General features: G+C 48.0%; 1 long non-coding RNA gene across 1 annotated transcript; it reads left to right on the top strand.

Moving 5' to 3' along the window:
- The first annotated feature begins 2185 nt into the window (after nucleotides 1-2185).
- LOC138370354 (uncharacterized) lies at nucleotides 2186-8478 on the top strand. Its single transcript, XR_011230123.1, has 2 exons — nucleotides 2186-5122; nucleotides 5573-8478. It is a non-coding gene; the product is annotated as an uncharacterized lncRNA (long non-coding RNA).
- The last annotated feature ends 545 nt before the right edge of the window (nucleotides 8479-9023 follow it).

Here is a 9023-nt window from a genome sequence, read left to right as displayed (position 1 = left end):
AGTTGACAATAGAAGGGTAAGGTAGGTTACAGGGAATTTATTAGGTAGTGCTTCGTTTTTACCTTAAACTGGTTGAGAGAGGTACAGTCTTTAACATGGTTGGGAAGGTCATTCCACATTCTGGGTCCCTTGATTTGTAGAGCATTTCTAGTTTGATTAAGTCTTACTCTTGGAATATCAAAACTGTATTTATTTCTGGTGTGGTGCTCATGGGTTCTGTTACAACCTTCTATGAAGCTTTTGAGGTCAGGATTGGCATTACAGTTCAGCGTTTTATATATGCATAATACACATGAGAGAATGTGCAGTGACTTAATATCTAACATATTCAGAGATTTGAGTAGGGGTACCGAGTGATGTCTGGGGCCAGAGTTGGATATTGTCATAATAGCAGCTTTGTGTTGAGTAATTAGAGGACGTAAATGATTTTGGGTAGTAGAACCCCAAGCACAAATACCATAGTTGAGATATGGATAGATGAGGGAGTAATAGAGAGTCACCAGGGCAGGGCGGGGTACAGAATATCTGATCTTAGAAAGAATACCAACAGTTTTTGAAACTTTTTTTGATATATTTAGAATGTGTCCCTGGAAATTCAGCTTGTGGTCAATGAGAACGCCAAGGAATTTGCCATCCAATTTGTTACAAATTTGGGTATTGTTTATTTTGAGATTTATTTGATTAGAGGATTTATTGCCAAACAGAATATAGAAAGTTTTGTCAATGTTAAGGGTGAGTTTGTTGGCAGTTAGCCAAAGATGGACTTTATTTAGCTCAGTATTTACTGTGGCATTTAAAGCAAGGGGGTCAGGACTGGAGTAAATGAAGGTTGTGTCGTCAGCAAATAGAATTGGTTTGAGGTGTTGGGAGGCATTTGGAAGGTCATTATAATGTAGATGAGAAAGAGGAGAGGGCCAAGTATGCTGTCCTGAGAAACACCAATGTTGATGGGTAGGGTGGGAGAAATTGAATTATTCACAGAAACATACTGGAGCCTGTCAGTAAGGTAAGATTTGAGGTATTGCAGGGAGTGTCCTCTGACTCCATAATGATGTAATTTAAGAAGAAGGTTTTGGTGGTTGACAGTGTCAAAAGCCTTACGCAGGTCCACAAATAACCCAACAGGGAACTCATTTTTATCAAGAGCTGCATGAATCAAGTTAATCATACTAATAAGTGCATCGTTAGTGCTTTTTTGGGGTCTGAAGCCATATTGGCAAGAGCTAAGTATATTGTGTTTGGCTAGATATGAGTAAAGCTGCTTGTAGATTAGTTTTTCAAAAATTTTTGACAAGTTAGGCAGGATTGATATAGGTCTGTAGTTGTTAACATCCGTGAGATCACCACATTTGTGTACAGGGGTTACTCTCGCTTTTTTTTTAGAATATCTGGAAAGGTTTGGAGTTCAAGTGACTTGTTGAAGAGCAATGCAATAGCAGGAGCTAAAGATCTGGAGTTTTTTTTTGTGAATTAAAGTTGGTATCTCCTCAAGGGCACTAGATTTGGTTTTAAGGGAAAGGATTATCTCATTGACGTCAGTGGAATTAATAGGCTTTAGGTACAGAGACTGTAGATAGTTACCTGTAAGATAGTCCTTAACATCAGTACTAGAAGATGGAATAAGATGATGCCCCCCCACAGGGCAGCATCTTAGGACCTCTTCTATTTCTTATATATATAAACGATCTGCCTAATGTCTCTAATATTCTCAAACCTATATTGTTTGCTGACGATACTACCCTTATCTACTCAAACCTCAACCCACATACACTAAATAATGTTGTGAATAATGAATTAAAAAAAAGTCCACTTATGGATGTCAACGAACAAACTAACATTAAACATCGAAAAGACTTACTACATCTTATTTGGAAGCAAATCATCAAATGCAATTCAGCTACAGATAGACAACATTAACATCAGTAATAAAAATGATGGCAAGTTTCTTGGCCTATTCCTAGACAAGAGACTCAACTTCAGCACCCACATTCAACACATAACTAAGAAAGTCTCTAAGACAGTTGGTATACTCTCCAAAATCAGATATTATGTTCCTAACTCTGCTCTCCTCTCACTATATTATGCACTAATCTACCCTTATCTTAATTATGGTATCTGTGCTTGGGGGTCTACCACTGCAAACCACCTTAAGCCCATCATCACACAGCAAAAATCTGCTATCAGAATATGGCCCACTGCCTTTTGACGAAAGGCGGTGGAGTTTCTGACGGGGGAAGGAAGAGACAATTGCGCATCGCGTCCCGCAGGCGCGGTGCGGCCAGCCTGGGTGGCATAAAAGGCGCGGGAAGTCAGGTCCCGCTCTCACTCCCTCTCCCGACCAGGTCCAAGATTCACGAAGCGGCTCCACGCTCAGCACCACGCCTCATCGACACGTGGGCCAGTACCCTTACCACTTCTACGTTTTGTTTACTGTGTACACGGGATTTCTCAAGCAATCGGACTCCCTCTCCGCTACTATGGTCCCACAACTGATATTCTCCGATCCTTTGGGGCCTTCCACATCCCAGGCCGGTACCGCAGGGGCCCCCTGCCCTACCCAGCAAACCCTAAGGTAAGAGAGTTTCCTGTACAAGTTAGTCAGGACTACCCCCAGTGCTGGCGTGTGTTTGCGCCGTCCCTCGCGGCCCGTTCGTTCCGCTTAGCTAGTTCCCTAGGGCCTTCCGCCTGCTTGCCTCCCTGGGGTTGCTGGCGTTCCTCCAGGTCGGGACTGGTGCGCTGGTTATCTGCGGCGACTTCATGTGGCCTGGTTTCGGTGGTCCTGTGCCCTGGGGCCCGGCCCTATTGCGTGCTCGGTGGACCATTCGTCCCAGGTGTGCCCTCCCCGGTTTGCTGTGCCCCTAGGCTTGCCCTAGGGGCCATGTTTCGCCCGCGCCTGGCCGTGCGTGCGCGGCCAGGCTCCTTCTGTGGTCTGGCATCGCCCTCTGTGGCGACGCCACGCGGCGGTTTCCGGGGTTCTGAGCCCTGGGGCCCAAGCCCGGTAGGCGGCGCCCACGTGGCTTTGAGCTCGGTGAAGCACTCGCCCCAAGGATGCCCTTCGTTTCCTTCCCCGTCCCAGGCGTTTTCCCCGGAACCTGGTTTGTTGCGCCCTCTTGGCTTGGCCCTAGGGGCCAGGGTTCGTGATGCACTTGGACGTGCGTGACCGGCCAGGTTCCCTGCGAGCGTCCTGGCGTCACCCTGGTGGCGACGCCTCCTGGCCGGGTTTTTAGTTGTCTTTGTCCCTAGGGCCCGACCCTAGGGGCCCATGCCAAGGACGGCATCACCCACGTGGCATGGAGCTCCAGGAGCGCTTGCCTTGGGCTGTGTTCGCTTCCTTCCTGTCCTCCCTTTTCGCCCTCGGGCAGGAGACGCCCTTGTGGCGGCGGTGCCCCGGTGGGTAGGCCCAACACTTTCTTGTTATTGGCTGACTTGCGTCAGCCGGTGTCGTCCGGCATGTTCTTCTGATGTTTGTCTGGACGGTGATGCCCTGCTTGTTCGTCCCAGTTGTTTGTCCGTCCGGTGTTGCTCGTTTTGTCCGTATCTAGGCGTTTTGCCTGGCTGGGGTAGATCAGCCTGTTCGTTCCTAGACGTTAGTCTGGCTGGTGTAGCACAGCCTGTTTGTCCCTGTAGTTTGTCTGGCTGGTGTAACCCAGCCTGTTCGTCCTAGACGTTTGTCTGGCTGGTGTAGCCCAGCCTGTTCGTCCTAGACGTTCGTCTGGCTGGTGTAGCCCAGCCTGTTCGTCCTAGACGTTTGTCTGGCTGGTGTAGCCCAGCCTGTTTGTCCTAGAAGTTTGTCTGGCTGGTGTAGCCCAGCCTGTTTGTCCTAGAAGTTTGTCTGGCTGGTGTTGCCCAGCGTATTCGTCCCTAGACGTTTGTCTGGCTGGTGTAGCCCAGCTTGTTCGTACTAGACGTCTGTCTGGCTGGTGTAGCCCAGCCTGTTCGTCCCTAGACGTTTGGCCGCTTGGTGTAGCCCAGCTTGTTCGTCCCAGTTGTTGTCTGGCCGGAGTAGGCCAGCTTGTTCGCCCCAGACGTTTGTCTGGCTGGTGTAGCCCAGCTCGTTTGCCCAGACGTTTGTCTGGCTGGTGTAGCCCAGCTCGTTCGCCCAGACGTTTGTCTGGCTGGTGTAGCCCAGCTCGATTCGCCCCAGACGTTTGTCTGGCTGGTGTAGCCCAGCTCGATTCGCCCCAGACGTTTGTCTGGCTGGTGTAGCCCAGCTCGTTCGTCCCAGACGTTTGTCTGGCTGGTGTAGCCCAGCTCGTTCGCCCCAGACGTTTGTCTGGCTGGTGTAGCCCAGCTCGTTCGCCCAGACGTTTGTCTGGCTGGTGTAGCCCAGCTCGTTCGCCCAGACGTTTGTCTGGCTCGTGTAGCCCAGCTCGTTCGTCCCAGACGTTTGTCTGGCTGGTGTAGCCCAGCTCGTTCGCCCCAGACGTTTGTCTGGCGGGTGTAGCCCAGTTCGTTCGTCCCAGACGTTTGTCTGGCTGGTTTAGCCTGCTTGTTCGTCCCAGTCGTTCGTCTGGCTGTGGAAGCCAGTCTGTTCGTCCCAGTTGTTTGCCTGGCTGGTGTAACCCAGCTTGTTCTTCCCAGTCGTTTGTCTGGCTGTTGAAGCCCAGCGTGTTCGTCCCAGTTGTTTGTCCGGTCGGTGTAGCTCAGCTTGTTTGTCCCAGTCGTTTGCCTGGCTGGTGTAGCCCAGCTTGTTCGTCTCAGCTGTTTGTCTGGCTGGCGCAGCCCTGCTTGCTCGTCACAGACGTTTTGTCTGGCCGGTGGAGCCCGGCTTGTTCGTACACGGATGTTCAGTCTCATCCGGTGATGGTGTAGCCCGGTGTAGCCCGATCTGTGTGTACCCAGTCGTCTGGGATGGCCGGTGTATCCCGGCTTGTTCGTACCCAGTCGTTTGGGCTGGCCGGTGTATCCCGGTTTGTTCGTCCCCAGGTGTTTGCTGGCCCCGGTGTCCCACGTTATGTTCGCCCCAGCCGTTTGGCCTGGTCGGGGTAGACCGGCCCGTTTGTACCTTTACGTCTCGTCCACTCGGTAGCCGCCTGTTGTTCCTGCACGTACACGTTCCCTCCTGTTTCCCTGTCCTGTCCTCCAGCGCAGGCGCATGCCGTCGGGCGGTCTGTCCGCTTGGGTGGGCTATGTTATGTTATTATCTTTTATTTAAGTTTCTAAATTAATTATTGCATTGTTCAGCTTAGTTATGCCTTGTATTTACTTACTATTCCTCTAGCAGCGTTAATGCAGTGTCCTTTGCTGTGGGATACTCAACTAATTTTGTTTCACTTTTGAGAATATTATTGCTAGGCTAGCCATTCTCCCTTGATTAATACTGTTTTAATAACCATTCCATCCCTTGAACATTACAGTTTTACGCTATCCAAACCATACCATGCACATTACTGCTTAACCTACCATCCTATCCCTTGATTAATCCCGCTTTAAGCTACCAAATCTTCCCATGATTACCACTGTTTCTTTTATTTGTTCAGCTTATATGCAAGTACATTATATTACGGTCTTATTCTATTATTAGAATATATTATTCCCCTCCCGTTCTCACTGTTCTGTTCTACTCCTCCAGGGTAGGCGCATGCCGTAGAGCGGTCTGTCGGTTTGGGTGAGCTACGCCATGTTATCATTTATTTAAGTTCCCTAAATTATTTTATTACTTTGTTCAGCTTTCAGTTATGCCTTGTATTTACTTACTATTCCTGTTGCAGCGTTAAGGCAGTGTCCATTACCGTGGGATATGCAAATAATTTTGTTTTCACTTTTGAGACTATTATTGGTTTACTCTAGACCATCTATTCCATGAATAAGTACTGTTTAATTAACCAATCTATCCCTTGAACTTTACAATTTTAATCTATCCAAACTATACCATGCATATATTACTGTTCAACCTAACCATCCTATACCTTGTATAGTCCTGCTTTAATCTACCCAAATTATCCATGATTATCACTGTTTACTCTTTTATTTGTTCAGCTTAACTACAAGTATATTATATCTTTTATTTGTTCAGCTTAAATACAAGTATATTATAATACGGTCTTAAGCTATTTACTTGTTCAGTTTCAGTTTGTCTTGTATTTACTCCGCTATTTATTCTCTGTTTCTAGCACTGCTTACGCCTCATGCCTTTCTTACTGTTTTGGCCTCGCTATGTTATTTATATTATTTAAGTTTCTAAGATTAATTTGTTACATAGTCCAGCTCCAGTTATGCCCGGTATTTACTTAATAACACTGTTGCAGTGTTAAAGCAGTGTACATTTCTAGTGGGATACTCAAATAATTTTGTTTTTACTTTTGAGATTATTATTGTTTGAATTCTTCTATACTATACCACGATTAATACTGTCTTAATATAAACAAACTATACAATGAGTAATACGGTCTTATTATAACCAAACTATACCATGAATATTACTGTTCAATCTATACATGAATATTACTCTCTTAATCTATTTTAACTGCTCAGAGTTTATTACATTGGTTTTATTACGATAGCATTGGCTATGTCCGGTATTCTCAATCACTATGGACACTTAACTTTACTTTGCTTTTGTCTACTTGTGTATGTGACGGTTGCCGGTGCGGCAGCTGGGCCTCCCTGCCTGTTTTCCCCCCGTTAGACCTGTCGATGCTTACTTTTTCATTTTCCGCAGTGGCGAGAAGCCGGATCACGCAGCAACTGCAACACGGAAGAGGGCTCGGGCGACGTCGCGTGAGGACAACAGTGCAGTGGGGTGAGGACGCAGCCGGCCTTCGCTTCGCCTCCCCCCCTCGGGGGCCTCCTCGGGCGGCTCTGATGTGCACGGCGACCACACTTCCCAGAGGCCACTGCCGGCAAAGCGGCGGGTGGCACAGCGTCGCAGCCTCCACCTTTTTCGGCCGACGATTGGACGACGCTGCAGGCGCCCATCGCGCAGGCTCGGGGGCCCTCTCATGTCACAAGCCTTCAGGGCATGGGAACCACCGAGGCAGACCCTGCCGCGGCTGCTACAGCCGCCCCTGCCCCCCACCTTCACCGACCGTCGCCCACGGGCCAAGGCCAGGGGGCATAAGTCGAGGCGATGTGCGAGCTCCTCCAGTTTGTCCTCCTTCCTTCCTAGTTTTGTAGCGTAGTTGCTCTGCCTCCCTGAGGTTTCCCTCGCGGCCAGCGGGCACTCGCCCTTCGGGGGGGGGGTCCGGCCTGCTGGCCTGCGGGGTGGGGGTGCAGCGCCCGTACCCAAGTGTTCCGCTGTCCGCAGCTACTACTTTGACTTTACAGACATTCTACTAGTAAGCCCTACCTTGTCAGGTAATTCCTTCCTTGGCGGCTCGGCCTCTGGCCTGGGGTTATTTTCTTCTCCAAATACATATCAGGCTTCCCCAGTCACTATGTTTTCTGCCGCCTGATTATTCTCCAGCTAGGGTTTCCCTTATGTTATGTTGTTCACTTTGGTGTCCTGTTATACTTAGTATTAGATTTGTTACATTCGCCTCACTGCTAATTCTAGACATTAGGACATTAGGTTTCTGCAGAGTTTGTTACTAGGCTATAAGATTACGTTTTACTACGGGTGTACAATTTAAGATGTTTCGTGTACTTTGCGTTAGCCACGGCTATGTTATACATTTGTTAAGTCCTATTTAAAAGCCTGTTTTACTTCTGCAGAATTATTTATCATGTCAATAAAATTACGCCCCCAAGGCTTGGTGTCTTCCTTCCCCTGATCAGAAAATGGCCCACTGCCTTTTGACGAAAGGCGGTGGAGTTTCTGACGGGGGAAGGAAGAGACAATTGCGCATCGCGTCCCGCAGGCGCGGTGCGGCCAGCCTGGGTGGCATAAAAGGCGCGGGAAGTCAGGTCCCGCTCTCACTCCCTCTCCCGACCAGGTCCAAGATTCACGAAGCGCCCACCCTCCTCCCCCTTTCTGCTGGCTGCCAGTTCTCACGGTTCTGACTACGTCAGTCGTTGTTCCTCACGTTTTCCTCCCGTTTCACTGGGGATGGGTGGGGGGGTGCAGCGCCCGTACCCAAGTGTTCCGCTGTCCGCAGCTACTACTTTGACTTTACAGACATTCTACTAGTAAGCCCTACCTTGTCAGGTAATTCCTTCCTTGGCGGCTCGGCCTCTGGCCTGGGGTTATTTTCTTCTCCAAATACATATCAGGCTTCCCCAGTCACTATGTTTTCTGCCGCCTGATTATTCTCCAGCTAGGGTTTCCCTTATGTTATGTTGTTCACTTTGGTGTCCTGTTATACTTAGTATTAGATTTGTTACATTCGCCTCACTGCTAATTCTAGACATTAGGACATTAGGTTTCTGCAGAGTTTGTTACTAGGCTATAAGATTACGTTTTACTACGGGTGTACAATTTAAGATGTTTCGTGTACTTTGCGTTAGCCACGGCTATGTTATACATTTGTTAAGTCCTATTTAAAAGCCTGTTTTACTTCTGCAGAATTATTTATCATGTCAATAAAATTACGCCCCCAAGGCTTGGTGTCTTCCTTCCCCTGATCAGAAAAATAACTAACTCTGCTTTCAGACAACACCCAGCTCCCTTGTTTAAATCCCTAAACTTGCTAAATATTAACTCCCTCCACACATTCTCTTGTGTCAACTACATTTACAAAACCCTGTTCTTAAATGCAAACCATGCTCTGAAACTCTCCCTGGACAGATGTAATAGGACCCATTATCACCACACCAGAAATAAATATCTCTTTGATATCCCCAGGGTCAAACTTAATCTGTGTAAACACTCTATGCAAATTAAGGGACCTAGTCTATGGAACTCACTCCCTAGTGAATTGAAAAACTGTAAAACTTTTGCCTTATTTAAAAACAAAACCAAAAAGTACCTAACTTCATCTATTTAGTTTCCTACACTGAGCTTTAAATTTGCTCTGTACCTAAGTAGTGTAAAGTACAACTAGAGCGACGCGCGGCGCCGCCAGGTGGCGCTCTGGTCGAGTGCCACCTGGCGGTGCCACGCGTCGCTCCAGTCCTCAAGTTTTTTCCGGGGAATTTCCTGGATG

The sequence above is a fragment of the Procambarus clarkii genome, chromosome 1, assembly GCF_040958095.1.
Source record: "Procambarus clarkii isolate CNS0578487 chromosome 1, FALCON_Pclarkii_2.0, whole genome shotgun sequence".
In the NCBI taxonomy this organism is placed as follows: Eukaryota; Metazoa; Arthropoda; class Malacostraca; order Decapoda; family Cambaridae; genus Procambarus; species Procambarus clarkii.
The sequence above is the reverse complement of the archived record's forward strand: the minus strand, read 5'-3'. Positions and strand labels throughout refer to the sequence as shown.